A 22762-nucleotide genomic window follows, 5' to 3' on the forward strand; every position below is an offset into this window, starting at 1 on the left:
TGAGTGTATGTTACCAGAACGTTGGGCAGTGGAAAGGAGCTGCTTGGCTGAGTTGAGTTATTTTTTCCTGTTTGAATGTCTGGTTTTTAATGCTGTTATATGTAATATTAATTAAATGCCAGGCACCTGGAACCTCTGCATAGATATCTTTTTAATATCTAAATAAAAAAGAATAAATATGGCAGCTGCCAATGACCCTCCACACCTGCTCTAGCAGTTGGGGATAGCTAGAATAGCGGGGAAGTCTAGTCACATCTTTGATCATGCCTCTTTTTACAACTGAGGCTCAGAAGGGTTGGTGTAGAACTGGCTATGTCAGTCTCAAGAACTGGAAATTTTTCAGCACAGGGTAATTTCTGACTAGCTGGTAGACCCCTTTTAAGGTTTGTACCACTGTAGTGTCATGAAGCAGCTCTCATGGGGATGAGAAACTAGTCCAATGGGTAGTTTGTTTCACTGCACCAGCTAAATTTTATATGATGGAAGTGTAGAACTGATCATTAGCAGCAGTCCATGTTTCCTCACCAACTCTCCAAGCGGCCTCATATACACATTGAGCAGGAGGTTTGATAAATAGCTGTTGGGCAGGAAGGCAATTGGCCTAAACCTACATTTGGGACCTGTCAAGCAAAAATGAACAGAATACTTAACTGAATACTACAAGTAATGACTGTAAATATCCCCATAAAATGTCATGATCAATTGTATCTAAGGAGGGTGATATCTCATCATCCAATGCAGCCCAGAAAGGATGGAATTTTAAAGTGAATGTGAAAGACAGAAATCATGGGAAATTGAATTGCCACTAGCTTCTTAATGATGTTCCCCCAAGGATGAATCCAAGTGAATACATGGCAGCATCTTCACTGACAAATACGGTTTCATAAGTAGAGGCCACACAATAGCTTTCTTGAAAAGAGACATCTCATAGGGAGACAATATTGGCAATCTTTACCAACAGTGGGCCCAGTTCTTTCCCTTTTGGCCTGGGCTGAGCAGAAAGGACATGGATCCTGCTCACACACTGTGGCACGGAGTATGCCTAGTACATTCAGAACCTCAGTGAGAAAGACTGGCCAAAAGTGAATACACAGAGGAGCAAACATATGTCTCCTCAGAGGCAGATAGGTCAGTCTAATGCCAGCCCCATCTTAGTTCCATCCTGGAATTCAAACACTTAATGGACACACTCAGATTTATCATTAGCATGAGAAACTTCTCCATGTCCAACAAGACACAATGAGCATAGTCATATGTCCCACTGACCATCTCATGCAGTACAGTGTAATAGGCTGGAGTCAACTGCATCATCAATGTGGTTGTGCAGCAGCATCCAGCCACGTCTCCCGTATGAACCTAAAGATGTAGGTAGGTGCCTAATAAGAGGTTTCTGGGTGCTTTTGAAAATAATTTCAATAGGATTTAATAAATAATTATAATACCTAGCTCTTATGTAGCATTTTCCCCATCAGTAAATCTCCAGTGTTTTACAATGGAGGTGATATTATCCCCATTTTACAGAAGTGGAAACTGAGGCATAGAGAGGCACTGACTGCACAGTGGCACACAGCATGCCAATGGCAGAGCCAGTAATAAAACCTGGCTCTCCTTAAGTTACAGTTAAATACCCTATCCACAGGAGAGCACTACATCCCATACTAATGACCTGGCATTAAATTAATAACTGGGTTCATTATCCCTCTGTGCTCTAGGAAAATCATTACCTAGCAACATCAACAGAACCAAAAATTAGAAACATGTTATGAAAGAGATGTCACCTGCTAGCGACTGGCCCAAAGAAAGAGAAAGGGATCTGCTGAGTTCTGAAACAGAGAGATGACTTTATGTGCCTGTGTAGAAAAAGGGATAAAGCCCAATCTATAGGCTTAAATATCTGGAAAGAGAGGATACCTTTCAGTTGATCCTACTACTCTCAGGATTACTATTTCCCCTATTCAGATTTCCATGTCCAGTATGAATTCTCTTTTCAAACACACACCTAGCTTAATTATAAGCATAAAAACCTGGAACTTCCTTGTGCTTTGATAAGGATGTAGACATTTGCAGTTCTACCACTCAGGTTTCTCAAAAGAGAATTAATATTTCACAGAACATAAATTAAAGTGAAGAGAAATAAGAAAATAAAAGCTGGTGAGTGAGGATGATTATAATTTATTTGAAGATACGCAGCTGTGAGTTATTTGGCCTTTCTTCACAAATGAGATAAATGTCGTATCCCATCATATCCCACTGCCATGAATTATATATAACACTTGGTGAAATATGAAATTCTAAAAATACATTGAAAGGCTGGAGTCATTTTAATGGTTTATTATGATAGGTGCACCTGATTGTGAAATATCATCTTTCAGGGAAGATAAATGGGGACATCACTGTTTGAGAAAGTCCACTTATTTTTAAAAGATAAATTAAATGCTCCTGGAGACAAGCTATGCTGTTTTAATACCAAAACAAGAATTTCTAAATATTCATGCATGGGTTTGCATAGAGCAATTAGAATAATCGCCTAAACTAAGTGCAACTCTTAACCCGGTGACCACTTAATAGATCTACACATGAGTAAATTCAGTGGGACTACATATGGCAATAAGCACTCAGCAACAGGAGTAAGGATGGCACAGGTGGCATAGAAGGAAGGAGAAAGATGTCTCGCAGGGCCCTAATCACACACAAACTATTGACCGGAATGCTTGTCATACTGCATATGACAAACCTGGTGCAGATTTTATTCTGAGTGTACAAAGAGAGCCCATAGTATTAAAATGTGTAAGCAGGATGCATGCTAGAAATGAGCAAACATCTTGATAATATGGTCCAGTCTTTGTCAATATTTGGCTACTTACACATATGATTACATTTGTTACCAGCATTCATAGTTCTTTGGACTATTTTCTGAAGTCAACAGTTAAAAAACAGAACTAAAGAATCCCACAAATACTCAATGTTGCCAAGAAATGAATAGGAAGGAAGAACACCCTATTCAAAAACACAGCAACTTTCCACATTTAAGAAGTTTTCATTCCTGTATATATTATGATGCTGCTCTTTCACATAATGCAGGCAAATTACCACCTTTGATGAGGAGCTGAATAATGTACTAACATTTCCTCTTTTCTGAAATTTTAGCCCCCCATTTGTTTCCACATTTAACCAAATAAACAACCCCGTACACTCAAGATATTTAGCAGATCCAAAATTGCACCTGGGGGCCCAGTCACAGAACAGTCCTCTCATTATTCACAATGATATTTTCATCTGATCAAATAGTGTACACCTATGCTTACTTGAAAATGACTCTCTCATATGCTCAGTTGCTTAGTATTTACACATTATTTTTGGGTGCCTTGTAGGCTGGGTCATCAATTTCTCAAAAACCCTTTGTAGATACAAGTGTAGGTTAGATATTTTCATTATCTACCTATTTTAAAATGGGCAGCTAAAAGGCTGACAACATTTAGTCATGAAAAAATATGCCCAATCCTATAAGGTGCCCTAGAAATATACCAGTTCTACCAAGTATATCCCATTAATGCAATAATTACTTACATGGTATTTCTGTCCTGGAAGAAAGCATTACTGAGGTACTTGGTAAAAGTTAAAAACCACTCTGATAAGCATTCTCAATTATAGCAGAGCTCTTCCTTCTCTGCTGCTTTCCAACCTTTTGATTTTCTGCCTCCTTTCTTCACTACAGTAAATTGATTCCTTCAAAACATCCAGGTGCAAATGAATTAATGGTCTTCAACTGTGAGTGAGTATGATGGACTTTTCCCTTCCTCCCCACTAAGGTCCTTTCTGTTCAGAGACAACCTACATATCAATTAAACTCACCTGTTAATTAAAAGCTTGTTTGGAATTTTTTTTGCTAGTTGGAAGCAAGAGAAAGTGTAAAAGGTGTCTGAATGCTGAGGCTTTGAATGTTAATTACTTACTCTGAGGTTTGTTCAGGATCCCTCAGGTGTTGGTCGAGCACTGGCAAGAAACTGGAAAAAGGGAACAAAATTAATTTGTAGTTTTTGTTGTGGGGAAGAAACAGAACAGAAATCAACCAGCTGTCCAAATTTTTCTCTTTTCTTGTTTAGAATTATTCTTTATTCATTTATTTATAGGAAAACACCACACAGCAAACAGAAAGCAACATTCTGCAGGATTAAAGCAAATACAGTGATCATGCTTTCAATGTTAACCCAGTTTAGAAGCTGTTTTTATTTTATTGTTTTTACTGACTTGAGAGAGATTTTCTGTGCCTATAATGGGGAATACAGCTACCAGTAGGAAAGAAATGTGTGTATATATTAAGTGGGCACCAGTTCCAGAGTTTTCATCAGAACCACCAGTATTCCCTATTATATATACATTATTAATTAAAAATAATGACTATATTAATAATGTATATATAATGGTAAATACTGATGGGTCTGGTGAAACTCTGGATCTGGCAGAAAGTGCAGCTGCTCTTGCAGCTGCTGTTTTTGCTCTGCCTCTCCCCCTTCCCACCCACCTACATCTATTAATAGGTGGCTTCTTGACTGTTTTTCTTCTTTCCCTCTTCACCTGTTGCACAGGCTTAATGGATGCCACATAGAGCTGTTTCTTAGTAGCAAAGCTTAACTGGCTATAGGAAATTAGCTTCTCTGTGTTAAGAAATTCTGGAAACTGTAAAGATGGAGACATTGTTCAATATTTGCCCTTATAAATGCAGCAACCCCAAACCTACAATAGTTTTCAGAAATTGGAATATCTGATTCAGAAAGAAGAATTATACTTTCCTCTTCTTCAAGCCAGACTATCTGATTTTTAACATTTTTTTTAAAAAGGCAGATACAAAACTAGCATGCACATTTGTACACCCAATTTGCACTGTCAGTTACTGTGACTGTGCATGCAAATTAGATAATTACATATTTAAACAGGTAAATATTGTGGTTTACACATTCTGTTAGAGTAATTGTGTTCATATTTTGCACATACATTGGCCTCACTAGCATGTTTAAAAATCAGGCCCTAAATGTACAGGCCCTAAAAATAATAACAAACAAGTATGGGTGTTTCATATCTGCTTATACCACTATACAGAATATTATTTATGGGTTTATATTATATATGTGAATTTAAATTACTGAATGCACTATGGAGAGTGATATACAACTCAGATATGAACTTAAGTATATGTACTCTTTTGAATATACAGTTTAAGCTGCTCATTTTAAAAATGAATTTACTAATAAAGAAACTAGTAACCATAAATGCCTTAGAACCCATGTGGCTGAAAGCTTATGAATAAGGTTTCCTCATTTGATGACTAAGACTTTATGAAATATACCAGCCGAAGCTTTTTCCCCCTTTGTTAAGCTAGTTGTGTTATGCTGGTGTTTTAGCCGGCTATTTCCAAGTAGACACACATCCATAGATTTTACTCGTCTAATCAACCTGAATGCTGCTTGATCCAATTACACCTAAAACTTATCTTTTACAGTCTTAAAATATAACTATACTAAAACGGAAAGGTACTTTAAGACTGGATGAAGCCAGAGATAACTTTATTCTAGCAACAGAGACTCAGAACAACCAACTTATTTTGACGTAGGTGGTTAGGAAGCATACATTTACTCTGCATGCCTCCTGTATGTACTGTATATCTTAGATTGTTAGGAGTGCAAGAGCTATTTGGTTAGAATGGTGTCTGCTATAAAGTTAGTCAAGACCATTGCCATTGTGTAAAGGTGCCTGGTAATTGTGGTAAGTGGGAAGTATTGTGTGTTCACATTGTTAATGCAGATTTTCCCCGCAGCTGGCTCATAGTACCACAGGACAATATTTGTGATCCTCACTTCTGGGATATTTCTTTTCTACTGATAGTATTGGCCAAGGGCCTGCAATATTGTAACAGGAATTTTAGGCATCTAAACAGAGTGCAAAGCTCTGAAAAATGAAGAAAATACAGTCTCTTAAGTTCATCCAAAACAAGATAGTTTTGGAGGTTGGCCAGTGTGTTTGCAAAAGTCAGATTGATGTTTTTTTTCAGTAATTTGAGATCCTTAGAAACACAGGAAGATTCCATCCATTGGCACAGTATTGCCACCACTTCCCTCCTAAAAATCACCTACACCTCTAACCCAAGCAGGTTTATGAAGCCAAATTAGTTGCATTTTTAGAGAAAACTTAAGAGAAACAGGGGAAAGGTTAATTCCTTAGATACAATGCTAGGACTTCAGCAGGCCACACTGATTAATACCAGTTGAGGATATGACCTCAGTATTTCTTTGATTACTAACAAATATGTACCATATCTTAAAAAAGGCTGTGTATCAATTTTCCAAATATAATAATAGCATACATTCCATAAATAACCATACTGAGCACATGAGCCTGGCGTACAAATATAGCATGCCTTTCTCCCTAAAAATAGCCTTATTAACTAACAGCACCAGCTATCCATTGCATCCACTAACAACAATGCAGTAAACATTTATAAAAGCAGCCATAGATACCAAATAAAGTTCTCAAGAACAATTTCAATTTAAGCTAGTAATTACTATTTTGGATTACCCTATCACACCATTTTGAGAATGTGAGCAATTACTTGTCCTAAAGAAAGGACTTCTAAGGATTATTTTATGCATGTTTATATGTGTTTATATATCACATAGACACAAGACTCATTCTTTTCCTCATGGTTCAGCGATTGTCTCCCAGTGAAAAAAGGCAGCAAGGGGTCAGTTTTCAAAATGATACATGGAAGACAGAGAGAAGATAAACATAGTTTTGTCTATGATGAAAAGTATACAGTGCCATTGGTGGGCATGCTATACTCAATTATCCAAGCTACAATGATTGAGAAAAATTATAAGCCTATAATACAAAAGAGAATTGCTTTATAAAAATCTCTGGCATCCCTAAGTCTTTTGTTTTATATAACAGTTTACTTAAAATGTTCAGCTGTGTTTCTTTTGTAAAAATGAAAATTAAAGTATTTTTCCAACAAATGGCACAATAGGTAAATATACAGAGGGGCCACAAAATTAAGAGCTGCAACAATATTCCTCAGCTAACATAATCTACATGGTCTCCAAAGGTTTACAAAAAAATGTTTTTTTTCCCCCATGGGTCTCTGACAACTGTTTTTGCTACTGCTCTATAGAAAAAGCAATCAATAACAAACAACAGGCAGTAGGTTTAAAACAAACAAACAAAAATAAGTAATTCTTCACACAATACACAGTTAACCTGTGGAACCCATTACCAGGGAATGTTGTTAAGGCCAAAACTATAACAGAGTTCAAAAAAGAATTAGATAAATTAATGGAGGAGAGGTTCATCAATGGCTATTAGCCAAGATGGTCAGTGATGTAACCCCATGCTCTCGATGTCCCTGGCGTCTGACTGCCAGAAGCTGGGAGTGGATGACATGGGGTGGATCACTCAATGATTGCTGTTCTGTTCATTCCCTCTGTAGCACCTGACATTGGCCAATGTTGGAAGGCAGGATATTGGACTAGATGGACCACTGGTATGACCCAGTATGGCTGTTCTTATGTGTGTTGTTATGTAAACCACCCCCTCTGCCCCATTGTGGGATAGACACACCACATCTCACTTTCTTTATGATGAAAGCACCATTTGGACCAGTTTAAATCATAGCAAGATATGTAGTTTCACCAGAGGGTGATATGGATATTGTTCTGAGGGATAAGCTGCAAAATGGTGATTTGTAGGGAGCTGTACAAGCCATTCAATAATTTCTTAAAATGGCCTCTACATTGTCAACCATTTAATTTTATTCCTGGTGAACCTTTGCAAGGTGCGGAAGAGGATACTAATTTCTGGAAAATTCTACTGAGCACTGTTAGTGTGAATTTATATCAAACACTATAAGGGGGCTGTATTTGGTGCTTGAAGCACCAAATCTCAGAAAATTCCAGAGGGAAAATGACTCTAAATGCTTTGCATTGCACAGACTTTTAAATAGAGACAGTGTTGAAAATGATGATAAATTCTTGAGACGAATGGTGCACTCAGTCTCATAAGTCTTCAAGCTCCCTTTTACTGCTGTTTCCTCAGATCTTTTTCATTTTCCTCTATGCTGATTCTCAAATATTTCTTCTCTTTGTACACTCTTTTTATATTCAATCTTCAGATGGGCTTAAACTCAAAAGTTTTTCCTCTTATCTCATTGTCTACTTCTAGAAAACACTTTAACTAACACAACTCCAATTTTGTTGTAAAAAAACTCTATTTTAAGTTACACAGCATAGGCTGCCTATTTAAAAGACTGATAAGTAATTCTTATTCATGCAAACATTTGTCATGTTATTCATCTATTCTTACATAGTGGCATCCAATCTGAATTCCAATATTTTCTGCATCTTACTGTTAATTTGTGCTTTATGGGGAATGACTATTACTTTCCTTTAAAGCAGCAATCAGTGACTTCTTCTCAATAGTCATGAGGCAGAATCCAACATAAAAATGGCAAATTATATTAAGCTTCCATGTAAGCCTTGATCTTTTGCCAGTATGTCTGAAGCTTTTCCAAAACACACAAGCCAGGCTATGTGCCTTGGTTAATAAGTGGCTGTAAAACTTTCTCCTTCTTCTACCAGGTTAATTCTCCACATTGTTTGAAGAAAAGTGTCTGCGATTTATTTTGAACAGGATCAAAAATTTGTAGGTGATCAGCAATGTCTTGTCTTTTCATATTTATATATGAACCAAGTACTGTACAGCTAGTAAAATGTCTATATTAGTGTGTTATCATTGTGATTTCAGCAATCCAAACTGCATGCTCTGTGCACTGATGAGTGTAACTTGTCCCAGTTTTCTTGGGGTAAGGGAAGGATAACATCGAAGGCTAGGAGCAGGGTCATTCTCTCTGCCTATTCAATTCTTTGCCGTTTCCTAACACTGCAATAAATAATGGTTACTACCTATCATGGTGGTTTGTGTGATATGGACCCTTATCAGCTGAGTCTTGGACTGCAAGCATCAAACTCATTTCATATTGGCCAGCACATAATATTGACCATCAGATGAGAGCAACTTTTGGTCATTGCTAACCTTAGATAGATTTGAAATAACTACTGAAAAGTGAAAAGCTTTACTAAATATGTCTATAAATATTTCATATATAAACACTTTAAGGCCTAGAATGTTTGTTTGCTGAGCTTCTGCCCACTGCAAAGATAGGGGTCTATCAGAGAGCCAATTTTTGGTCCCAGATTCTCAGAATACATCTGTACTGTTTAAGCCCTGGCATGGGTTAAAGCAAGGAATCATGCATCAGCAGAGCATACCTGGAGTGTGGAACATTCCAGCCGCACACCTTCCCTACCCCTGATACCAAGGCTGAGCATGGGAACTGGCACATTGGAAGGAGCCAATGGAGAACAGACCAAGATCTGGCTATTTTCTGGTTCTTTTTCACCAGTGTGGCAGTGAAAAGGGGCCAGAATTCAATGGATAATCTGGATCTAAAAGCCTACTCAGAAATCCTATAGACAGGGTATTTCCATTGTCTATGGAAGGTGGTTATTCAGATGGATGCTCATAAGATTAGTGCTTGGATTACATCTTTTTCCATAGCCAGCACAGCCTTTCAGCAACTTGTAAATGTCCAATTTGTGCTGAAAAATTATGACTATGACTCTTAGCTAATTTCAGGGGATTTGTAAATGAGTATGGAAGACTGTGTGTTAAAATAAATGTGATAAATGCAAATAAATAGCAAACAGTGGAATCTGGATGGAAGCACAATTGTACCATAAATGTCAGAGTGGAACAATTGCTATACAAGAAGAAGAAAGCTGCCAGCCCCATGGCTGGAAGGAAAATAATTTTTAACTTCAAGTGGCAAACTACCACTGAGTGAATACCTCAGAATCCCAAGGTCACTTACACAGAAACAAGGTGGTAAGACACTGTGGAAACAAAAATTGTAGCTATGTCTTTACTCATAATTACTCCCCAGGAAGATGTACTTTAACATTTTTTCCCTTTCCCAGAATAAGCAGTGAAGTCACTAACCTTTACTCAGCAATCAAATAGAAGGCAGGGGTGTTGTTTTAGTTTATAACTTTTTAACTTCAGAAAGAGGGAGAGAAAGGGGAAATTGAGCAGGTGCAACATTTGTACCTTGTAATTTGTTACATCCTACTATTTTATATTCTCTGACTCATGCAGATCTATGAACTGACCAAATTATGCCCTCAAACACACATATTCAACACCCACGAAACTCAGGGGGGGGTCTTGCATGTGAATGTCAAGAGAGAATGTGGCCCAATAATCTTCTCAATCTCTACTTTGTGCACTGAGATGGAAGACAACTTTTTTTCTGTCAGGCAAGTCTGCTATTGTCAGATAATTAACTTATTTTTCTCATTTTTGCTTTTTCCAAAATCAGGCTCTTTGTCATAGCAACATATGTTAATAATAATTAATAAAATCCTTCTGCAACTGATCCAAATGTTGAAATTTCACATTCTAAAATCCTATTAATGTCCAATCTGTTTGCAGTATGTTTGCTATCATATTTGCCTGTAAGGTGACCGGTCCGTCTAGATTAGTATCTTGTTTCTTGTCACAGCAGAACAGACAATTGTCCCAGCAAACCTAATATCCCATCTCCTGACATAATGGATCAGATTGCTGATCCCTCACATCCAATAGCCAACATTGGAGGTTTAGAAGAGGGTGCAAGATAATTTAAAAAAATTAAAATCAAACCACCTGGAAAATATATAACAAAATCTTTTTGGAATAATATTTTTAAGCATTTGTTTATATTAGAGGAGTCAATAGAAACAGGGGAGAGTGATCATTTTTTGAAAGAAGCTTTTTCTTGGTCCTACTGACTGCATAATTGCAGTAGGACCTACCTGTTGAACTCCAGCCATCTCGTCATTTTTGTTGATATCAGCTCCAGCTCTATATGATGCTTTATAAAGTGGTATGGTGGAAAAGCAAGCACTAGGATCCACATGTATCAAAATGTCAGAAAGGAAGAATAAGCTCAGTTCTCCTGGAGCTTCTTCAAGCACACTGGCTTTCAGAGTAAACTCTTAGGGTACGATAAAAGACCCATGACACGACTGCAGCTGGCTGGCTCAGCTGACTTGGACTCATGGGACTCAGGTTGTGGGGCTATAAAATTGCAGTGTAGAAGTTTGGGCTGGAGCCTGGGCTCTGAGATCCACAAAGAGGAAGTGATGGAGCCCAGGCACCAGCAAAAACTCAAAAGTATACCCTGCAGTTTCTAGCCCTGCAGCCCAAGCCTCAATGTAGCTGACCTAGTCTCTGAGAGTCAGTGCCAAAGGTTTTTTATTGCAGTGTAGATTTACTTAGAAAAGGCCAAATTTTCAAAGGACCTCAAGGACACAATTTCAAGGGCTCAGCACTCGAGCGGTGCAGAAACAAGATTTTCCATTTCATGGTAAATTCTCAAATTTTGACATTTCCAGAAAAACAAAAATTTCAAAACAATTTCATTTTGGGTTATCTGAACATTTTGTTTGTCAAATCAAGCCATTTCATTTTTTACTTTATTTTTTTAATTTTTATAATATAAAATAAAAAATTATTTAAAAGGTTATGAAACAAACAAACAAAAAAGAAATGTTCCACTCTGAATATGTCTAAATACTTAATGTTTTTTTCCTAAATTAAATTTAATCAAAATCAACACATTCCACCAGAAAGCTTTTGTTGTGACAAAATGTCATTTTCTGACAGAAAAACATTCCATTGGAAAACTTTCAACCAGTTCTGCTCAGCACCAAAAATCAGGCCAAATGTTCCAAAGTACTCAGTGGATTTGAAAAACTGATCACTTTGTTTACTGCCTAAATGGGCACTGAGCTTTTTTGAAAATATGCTCCTTGCTGTTTATGTCCAAGCTGCACTTTTGTTTCTGGATAAAAGAACAAACTTCCGAGCTAATAACTGGACACCTTTCATGAGCACTGAGTTAATCAAGAACAAAACAGAACATAGTGTTTATATTCTTATCATTTAGGCTGTTGTGTAATCTCATACCAAAACCATGATGTACGTGCTAGTGTTGTAAGCCCATTAGTCCTCTTTGGAGTAACCAGAGTTTTTTGATATTTAAAATATTTAGAGGCAGGGCTAGAATTTGTATTTGTATGTGTGTAAATTGTATCAGTGAAACTAACCCTCAATAACAAGCCACAATGTTGCTTCCGGTTTTGTATCAACCAGGGTCCTGTGCAGAAACAAGTTACATTGGAGAGGAGGCAGCAGGGGGAAGAAGTGGGGAATTACACTGACCCAAAGAGCGTCTTTCTACATGGAAATTGCTCTTGTGAAAAAAATAAATGTGTGGCTATTTTAGGAAATATGCCAATACTTTTTATTTGTTAATATAAACTAGGAAAGTTTGTCATTTAAGACCTATTAGTACTGGTGAGCCCATGGAAAAAAAGGTTTCATTTTGATACAGTAATGGACTCAAGCTTGCATGTGAGAATTCTTTCTCACTCACTCTCCCTATCAGCTATGGTAGCATCTCATGAGGGCAAGCCAGGATGTAGGATGTCTGTGCGAGGTCCTTCATTATAGCTCACCATTCCATTCCCCTGATACTTCTACCTTTTCTCACCTGAAGCAGCAGCTGTATTGTATAACTAACCCTAGGGCTGAGACAATGAGGATTAATGTCATAGACAAGTGAAACATGATCTTGTTTTCATGCAGCTGATAGTGCATACATTTCTCAGAATCACAGCGGGGTCCAAGGGGAGATTTCATGCGGTAGAAACAAGCAACCCAGGCAGGCCATCTGCAACCTAACCACATGACAGACCCAGTGGTAATTCATAGTTGCCAGTAAAACAAGCTCAGATTCCTCCCAAGGAGACAAATGCCATTGAAAAAATTTCTTTCACAGTTTAGCGTCTGGGTTTTATGATAGCTGACTGAGGGAGAAGAAAAAGAAAAAAGAAAGAAACGTAGCTAAGAAAAACGAAAATTAGAAAATAGCAAGCAATGCTACAATATTTTCTGGAGCAGATTTTCAGAATTGTGAGTTATTACATGCAATGTTCACATGTGCAAGGCAAGTGCAGTCAGTGAATGAACAAATTACTAATTCTGGCAATTTGCATTTGCAATTCCTGATTTGGTGCAAAACCAGTAAGTTTGTGCAAAATAGGCATGTAATTACACATCTAAAGTGTTTTTTAATCTATCCCATCATTTTAAAGATATTTAACGGTACCAAATAGGTGCCAGGTAGGCAGTGGATAGATAACAGTCAGAGCTGGGAAGTGGACCCAAGCAGCCCAAAGTTTAGGAAGGAGGGATTATTTCACATCTAGAGGTCCATTTCAGTATTAATAGTGGGAGATCTGTGTTTGATTTATTTCTGACTCCCTGGGCTGGGAGTAGTGAAGAACCATCATTCTTGGTCCTTGAGTAGAAAAAGTACCATGAATGAAATCCTGGCCCCACTGAAGTTAATGACAAATCTCTTGTTGACTTCAAATGGGGCTAGAATTTCATAGTGACTTGCTCTGGGTGAATGAATGACACTGATGAACTCTGAAGGGAGTTCTATCCAATGTTCCTTGCTCAGAAGAAGGTAACTTTGTAAATTGGGGGGCAGAGAAAATAATATATCTGAGAAACAAAATTAGGTCTACTCCCCACCATCATACAGAGTGTGTGTTTTGCAGAGATGCAGGTTATTTTTTTGGGGGGTGGGGGGAGAACTAGGTAGATGTATATATGGAAATGCCATATTACCTTCCTCTTGTCAATGCAACAGATGTCTACTGAATGTATATTCATCATTCTGAAGCTGCAAATCTGTAATTTTATGGGTACATGTAGCATGGTTACATTTCATCAAATGAATTACAATTACATAAGTACCTGATAAATCAGTTCAAATTGAAACGCATTGCACAGAGAGTTAGCCCAATTCCATATAAAAGATAGGATACAAATGTGAAAAATTGAGGGAGAACTTTTTTCCCCGTCTGCTTCAGGTATTTTTTTTTTAAAACAAACTCCGGTTTAAGGAAAACCACCATCTTTTACACTAGTGAGCTGATTGTCATTTTGACACAGCCTGATGTTATGCATCACAATGTTATATTGGCTCAAAATAAAGAAAACATGCCCCAGAGGCTTTATCAGTACCATAGCCTCATGTATGACAGGGCTGACTCTAACCCCTTCTGTTTGAAATGCCTAACTGCAGAAAGGCTTCAGGCTGAATATTCACTATCTATAACTTCTTATGGGTAATTAGTGTCAGAGGTATCAAAATGCTTCCCCCCACTCTCCCTATCAGCAGAGTTGCATAAATTTTCTGCCAAACCATTCAAATTATCTCTAGGATAGAGGTGGGCAAACTACGGCCCGTGGGCCACATCCGGCCCATGGGACTGTCTTGTCCAGCCCCCGAGCTCCTGGCCCGGGAGGCTCACCCCCCACCCCAACCTCAGCTTGCTCTGCCGCTAGTGCAATGCTCTGAGTGGTGGGGCTGTGAGATCCTGGGGCTAGGACAACCAGACAGCAAGTGTGAAAAATCGGGACAGGGGATAGGGGGTAATAGAAGCCAATATAAGAAAAAGACCCCAAAATTGGGACTGTCCCTATAAAATCGGGACATCTGATCACCCTACCTGGGGCAGCGCAGCTGCAGAGCCTGGCCTGACCCGGTGCTGCGTGGTGGGGGCGGCGGTGGCGTGACCTGGCTCCAGCCGGGCGTCACGGCTGTAGCGCTGCCAGCCACCGGTGCTCCTGGCAGCGCGGTAAGGGGGCATGGAGGGGGGGTGGATAGAAGGCAGGGGAGTTCGGGGGGTGGTCAGGGGGCAGGGCTGTGGATAGGGGTCAGGGTGGGAACAGGGGGTTGAAAGGGGGCAGGAGTCTGGGGGGGCAGTCAGGAAGGAGAGGGGGTTGGATGGGGTGGCAGGGGGCAGTCACGGGCAGGGATTCTGGGGGAAGTCAGGGGACAGGGAGAAGGGGTGGTTGGATGGGACAGGGGTCCTGCGGGTGGGGGGCATCAGGAATGAGAGGAGGGGTTGGATGGGGTGGCAGAGTTCCGGGGGCAGTCAGGGGACAGGGAGTGGGTGTGTGTGGATGGGGCAGAGGTCCTGGGGGAGCTGTCAGGGAAAGGGGGTGTTGGATGGGGCAGGAGTCCCCGAGGAGGCAGATAGGATGTGGGGGCTGGGCCATGACCCCCTTCCTAACTGGCCCTCCATACAATTTACAAAACCTGATGAGGCCCTCAGGCCAAAACGTTTACCCACCCCTGCTGTAGGACATGATGTGCTGGTAAACAAAGCTGGTAAATAGAGCAAAAACTTAACCAAGCCAAATAGTGAAATAGTGCATAATGATTGTTATACACCCACTAAATGAATATTATCTGCAGTGCATCAGTTTACAATAAAACTTCTAAGATGCACCCAGTATATAGCCTTAAACATATTCTATTTCTCTATGTCATAGTGAAGTTGTTTCCTAAATTGCCTTTGTCTTGGCTACATGTATGTACATAGGAATAAAAATCCTTACTATTTGCATTTAGACCATTTCATTTGAGCAGCTGATTGAAATCTTTTCAAATCTAAAGCAAGGCACCTGTATGAAACTGGCTTACTGATTAAGGCAGGGGTTGGCATCCTTTCAGAAGTGGTGTGCCGAGTCTTCATTTACTCTAATTTAAGGTTTTGCATGCCAATAACACATTTTAATGTTTTTAGAAGGTCTCTTTCTATTAGTCTATAATGCAGGGCCAGCTTTAGGAAGTGCGGGGCCCAATTTGAACAGTTTTGACGGGGCCCCAGCAGGGATGACTAAAAAAAAACAAAAAAACTCCACATGGGACTTACTCACCGGCCGGTGCTCCGAGTCTTCGGCACTTCAGTGACGGGTCCTTCACTCACTCCAGGTCTTTGGCGGCACTGAAGGACCCACCGCCGAAGTGCTGCCGAAGACCCGGAGCGCCGCCGGGTGAGTAAAAATTAAAAAGGCGCCTCTACCCAGGAAAGGGATTCTCACTGAGCGCAGGGCCCTCTTAGGTGCTGGGCCCGATTCGGGGGAATTGGTGGAATAGGCCTAAAGCCGGACCTGCTATAATGTATAACTAAACTATTGTTGTATGTAAAGTAAATAAGGGTTTTAAAATGTTTAAGAAGCTTCATTTAAAATTAAATTAAAATGCAGAGCCCTCCAGACTGGTGGCTAGGACCTCGGCAATGTGAGTGCCACTGAAAATCAGCTCACGTGCCGCCTTCGGCATGCGTGCCATAGGTTGCCTATCCCTGGATTAAAGCATAAAGTTAGATCTGCTCAGAAAATGGAAACAAAATGTTTGCTGATATTTTACCCATTTTTCATTGGAAGAAAATGTTTTCAGGGAAATTTTCGAACCAGCTCTATGCTAAGCACCTGATGGTCATAATGACTCACAATGACTTGTGTCTTTGACAATCTGGTCATTGATTTAGGTCCCTAAATATGGATTTAAGTACCTAACTTTAGGCACACGGGTTTGAAAAATTTGGACTAAATGTCTAAAATGTCCAGGTATTTGGTTAAATGGTTAAAAAAAATATCAGAACCAGGTAACTGATCAAATCCCTAGGGTCACTTACTGAATTAAACAACCAACAGTAAAAACAATTATATGTTTTATTGCATGTTGTCAAATACAGGAGAACATCTATCGTCCATTAACTGCAATGCTCATTGGTTTTGTATCAATCTCTGCCTACTTACTGAAGGTACCTGAGGCTTCACCAGTAGCAGCTGTTACATTACTGCTTCTTTCTGAAGCTTTTTTACCTGTGGTTATGAACTTTGTGGGGCCTGAGTATTTACCTCTAATGAATCCTTGATCATGCAAAGAAGATCCCTTTGAACAGCTTCTCTTGCTGATCTCTCTAGTTTTCTATCATTTTTACTCAACAGTTTCTGGGGGCATCAGTCAAGTTATTTACAAGAAAACTTCTCTTTTGGTGTCCTTGATATGCAAATAGCATAGTGTTACTTTTCATCAGTGTTCAAGGTAAATGAAACAATGTTGTCAGGGACCCCAGGACACCTCTATACAACTGGAATAAACACAAGAACAAAGTCTCTTTTAATGATAGCAAATAGCAAGTAGATTACACAATTTCATCATGATTTCTACTTACTGCTGAAAATCATGCTAGAATTTGCTACATTTATGATTCCTCCCCTTTCTTGGAAATCAAGACATGCTCAGCTGCTGCTTCAAGCCAACCTGTAGATGGAGTGTTAAACGATTGCTAGAAATTAGGGCCAGTGAAGGTGAAGTCATATCTTTTCTGGGGTTTCTCTCCCAGAGCAGCCTAGGACAATGATAAATTCTGTCACAGCCACTGACAACACAGGGCCTTTCTGGAAGCAAAAAAATGTGAATGCATCTCTTTTCTGAGGCCTCTCACAGCAATGGGGCCTGGACACACCTCTTGTCAGAACTCCCTGCACTCATGTGAGCTGAAGATATATTCTTCTGGTGTTACCCCACAGCTGAGCAGTTTAATGTCTCATTAAAGTCAGATGACTGGATGGCACAACTTGCATACTTTAGACACATGCTTAAGTACCTTGTGCTGAATCAGTGCCTATATGGGAATGCAGGAGAGAACCCTTCTTCCTCATGCAACCAAACTTGTAGGCTTCTTGCTCAGCTCATGATCCCTGTCCTATGCAGCCCCAGTTTAAGTGTTGTGGAGAGTCCTGTTGGATTAACTTCCCTCTACTTAATACATGGCCCAAATTAATTAAAAATGAATGACTTCATTATTCAATCAATCGTCTTTTTCCAGGGTGACCTTTGTCCCTAGACTAGTGATATGGAGCATCTAGAATCAAGTTCTTAAAGCAGTTCAATATTTTTTTTAACCTTTAATTTTTTTAACTAACTATATGTTTTTAAGAAGAGCACATACATAATCAAAGCAGAAATAATGATTCAAATCAGCAAACATGGTAATTTCTAAGAAGTGTAAAATAGTTTCAAATCAGAAATTGAAATTATATTTATACTAATGGCAAGCTTAAAATCCTAACCGCCTCCCATTTTTGCATAAAAATTACATATTTTAAATACCCAAAAGCTTGATGGGAATTTTACACCCTGTTAATGTTAAACCAAAAAAGTGAACTTAAAGTAATCATGTAAATTGACTGATAATAACAGTTCTTTTATATTTTTAGACTACTTCAAATGAATAATTTAAAAGGCATCAAGCAAAATATTTTATTAACATAAAGTTAACGGTATATTTTTATAGTATCTGATTTTCAAAAATTTGCACTACCAAATTATCATAATCAACTCCTATCAGTAGTGTGCCATTTTACATGCACTATTTTTGAATAGCGTTAATGCACTCATTGGCACAGACACTCAGTCTAAACCTTATTCCTGAGCTATCATTACTCCCCTTATTAAAATACTTTTAATTTGCCAACTTCTACGGAAATCTAAAATAAATAGGGCCTTATTCTGTGGAATGGAATTTCTGCTAGGAGTATGTATGAATGACAAAAATCAAGGGCATGAGCCCTGTAAAATTCCAATCCCCTTAGATAAAGAGGAAGCAAATGAGAACGATCAGCCAGTTATTCACCATGAAATAGGAGAGATTTCCCCCCTCAAATATTATGTTGGGATACAAAGAAAATGTTAAGCCATTTGAAGCTACTGGCTTTAATAGGCATTAGATAGGATCATAAATATTTCCTTCAATTTTGGGGACCAGATTATGATGCAAAATGTAACATTCCCCAACATAGGTGAACATAAATTCTGCACCCATATGTTGACGAGCAGAAACACCTTACCCATGATTGTCTCCAGCACAAATTATTCATAATGGAACATTCTGCAGAAGGTGCATGCATAAGGATCAAAGCCTTGCAGTAGGTATACATGTACTAATAAGGAAACCATGCACTTGATCCTAAATCTTTCCTTGGGAGGGTCCTAGCCTGGCTTCTCCTAGGGTAGGGCAATTGGAGCTCAATCCTTTAAGGCAGTGTTTCCCAAACTTGGGATGCTGCTTGTTCAGGGAAAGCCCATGGCAGGCCGGGCCAGTTTCCGCAGGTCCGTGTCCGCAGGTCCGGCCGATCGCGGCTCCCAGTGGCCGCAGTTTGCTGCTCCAGGCCAATGGGAGCTGCTGGAAGTGGTGCGGGCCGAGGGATGTACTGGCCTCCGCTTCCAGCAGCTCCCATTGGCCTGGAGCGGCGAACCGCGACCAGTGGGAGCTGCAATCAGCTGAACCTGTGGATGGGCCAGGTAAACAAACTGGCCCGGCCTGCCAGGGGCTTTCCCTGCACAAGTGGCATCTCAAGTTTGGGAAACACTGCTTTAAGGTACTGAGAGCCCACAACCACACTGACTTCTGTGGCAATGGTGGGTCTTTGGCAACTTCAAGAGTTGCTTAGTCCTTTGCAAAATTAAACATTTAGGCAATAAAATATGGCCTCATTTTTTTACTCATCTTATTCAACTGCCCTAAAATATTGTTTTGTCTCTACAGCAAGGACAGCAGTTGACAACTTTTTTTTTGATGCCTCATATCTCTGATGTCTGATGTCAATAGATATCAGATTTTCTTTGTTTCTCATGAGCCTTCTAGGAGCCCACTTTCTCATGTCCACTGCTTTTATTCCACCTCCCCACCAATTTCATTATGTTATCAGTAATTTAATGCTAAATTTACTAAGAATTATAAGTGGATAGAGCATTGCCATTGACTTTGCTGTGAATAGAGAGATAGCTGAACTAAGTGTGGTAACATCATAAAAGTCTTAGCAATTGCAGACTTAGGGTTATGGAAACAAACTTGGCATGTTTAATTATCCTTATCAAAGGACTTGATACTTTGATAATATACTGTGTAAAAATGCTGCAACATTTGAGAATAGTTTTGAATTAAAAATTCCAATTGATGGTTTGTCAAAATACAATATAAAAAGGCTATGAGGGTGAATATGTAGTCTCATAGGCTTTCTTTCAGTACTTCAGTGTGTTAATAATCACCCAGTAAACATTTGAAGCCCCAAAAATGTTCAAATGATTAATTTAAAAAAGAAACAAAGCAGGAAAATTTTTGTATGTGGAGTCCTATGGCAGACTTCAAAGATTCCTTGAAAAGAGAACACTTTGTGATGTAAATATTTTTCCTCAGGGGTTTTCTATCACCATTTGATATTTTATATGCTCTCCCAACAATGTTTTGCCCATTATATTACAGACTTCTTCTCTACAGCAGCAAGAAAGTTATTAAAAATGAGAAGATGATGAAAATGAACAGAACTACTTGGTCTCGTAAACTTTGAATTTGGGGATTACACCCATATGAAAAAATGTAATAATGTGTATGGAAAGTGAAGTGAAATTCAGGGTGCGATAACTTTAATTTTCCAAATTACAAGTGATATAAATATTTTTATTTTATTTATTGAATATATTTGGATTTTTATGAAACTGTTTTTAATGCCTATCGGGAGCTGCACAGCTCTAGTGGTGAAATTCATGCAAAAAGCCAGCATAAGACTAAGGCACCGCCCAAAACATCCCACTTAAGACCTTGAATACTGTACAATGCAGAATACAATGTAGATATTCTAGGGCTTAAGTAAAATTTAGTTTATATATGTGCCTTGTGCTGGCACTCTGCACCAGGGTGACTTTCACCCTTTGTATCTTTCTATTGAAAATGTAGCCACACTGCTACAAACAAAAATAAATTAACTTTAATCAAAATGTTTCTATTACTAAATTCATCCTCCTTGACAACCTCTCAGATTTGTGGAGAATAAAAATGAACAAACCAACCAACCCAAAACCTAGGACACAAATGTTATAATTAAAGCACTCGAACTACTAGGGCCTTCAGTTTAGTAGCAAAATGTCCCATTGACTCATACTTAAAAATAAAATTAAATAGAATGAATCAGATCTTATGTGAGAGACTGAATGCTTTTATATTTACTGTATGATGCATTAACTTATCACAAACCTCATGATACATGGTATCACAGCATGTCACATTAAAATCTGTATCCATTGGAACAAACTACCAAGGGAAGTGGGATTTTCCATCTCATTGAGGATTGGATGCCTTTCTAGAAGATATGCTTCAGTCAAACACAAGTTATTGGGCTTAATACAGAAATAACTTGATGAAATTCTATTGCCTGTGTTATACAGGTAATCAGACTAGATGATTTAATGGTCGCTTTGTGCCTTAAAAATTTGTGCATCTATGAATACAGTAACTCCATCAAGATGATGAACAAACTTAAAGAAAAACTTTTTTGAAAGGGACATAATAACCTGTGTCATATCGTGAGCTGAGTGTTAAATTGTGTCATGGATGCACGTGGTCATATGATGTGATAAAGTAGTCTGAGAGGCTGATTGAAGTGATAGTGGTAACTATAAGCACAGATCTCAATGTGAGTTAGCTGAGTTTAAGCACCTATTGAGTATATAGATCATTTTAATATAGAAGCGCAAAGAATATCCTGGTCTTTTCAGGCCAAACTTAGGATCTTTTCCTACAGCTATCACCGATATGAGGCAATGGTACCAGCCACATCACTAGAGCTGGCCCATAATCCCCAAAGTAAGAGGGAAAGGACTCATTCCAGCTATGATGAATAATATGAGCCTGATTTTGCTCCCTTTTAAGGTAATGGCTAAATTTCTATTGATTCAAACGGGAGAAATCAAGAAAACCTGCAATCCTTCAATGGCATTCAGCGCCTTTTCTCTTTGCATCCCATTCCTTCATCCTTATCCCACCCTGGGGAAGCAGTTATCTACTGCCTAGGCTGAACAACATTCCCATGGCAAACACATGCAGAGCTGCCCATTGCTGTTTGAGACTGGGGGTATTTGGCTTTTTGGGGAAGTGTCCTAATCCTAATCCTCTCCTGTAACATTCCAGTTAAAGCAACTAAACTTGAAAACTCTCCATCAAAGAAACTAAAGGAAAGGAAATTTCCATCAATGATAGGAACGGTATTCCATAAAAGGCACTAAACTTGGAAAACGACACGTTCAGAATGAAATTGTGTCTCATAAGAAGATAATGGAGAAGTGAGGAAAATAGCTTCCTTTAACATAATGTTAAAATAAGTTCTTTAACTCTCAATTTAAAAAAATCAAATATGGATAAAAATGTAAACAGAAGTGTTTCTGCTGGATCAAAAAAATTTAGAAAACAAGCAAACAAACAAAAAATCCTAATAGCACAACAGGAATTTATTTCACATTCAGCAGCACATGTATTGCAGTGTTTAAAGATATAAACTGCTGTGATCTTTGTAGGTAATTAAAGGATAAATTATTTATTGAGTCCAAATATTTTGGAGTGTTGAAGTTCATGATCTGCCTTCCTGACGTGCTAGAATTCTATGTGTACTTGATACAGCTGCACAATTATAGATTGGACAAGATGATGTTCCTTATACTGTACCATGGAATCCTGTGGGACAAACTCATTCCAGCAAGGTGTACAACTTAAGCCTTTGGTTGGTATGCTAAAGTGTTGGCAACACGACAAATAGAAAAACTCCAGTGCAGTCACGTAGAGAGTCAAGTGAGACTTAGGCCTGGTCTACACTAGGGTGGGGGGTCGAACTAAGGTACGCGACTTCAGCTACGTGAATAGCGTAGCTGAAGTCAAAGTACCTTAGTTCAAGCTACTCACCCGTCCAGACG

General features: G+C 38.9%; 1 long non-coding RNA gene across 1 annotated transcript in view; it reads right to left on the reverse strand.

The window, feature by feature from the left end:
* Positions 1-244: 244 nt before the first annotated feature.
* LOC123376128 overlaps positions 245-22762 on the reverse strand; it is a 362341-nt gene continuing 339823 nt past the window's right edge. The window contains exons 4-5 of the long non-coding RNA XR_006581690.1: positions 3954-4004; positions 245-620 (exon numbers count right to left, since the gene is read on the reverse strand). This is a non-coding gene — a long non-coding RNA (uncharacterized LOC123376128). The remainder of the gene's footprint in view (positions 621-3953; positions 4005-22762) is intronic.

Source organism: Mauremys mutica, chromosome 8 (assembly GCF_020497125.1).
Source record: "Mauremys mutica isolate MM-2020 ecotype Southern chromosome 8, ASM2049712v1, whole genome shotgun sequence".
Lineage (NCBI taxonomy): Eukaryota > Metazoa > Chordata > Testudines > Geoemydidae > Mauremys > Mauremys mutica.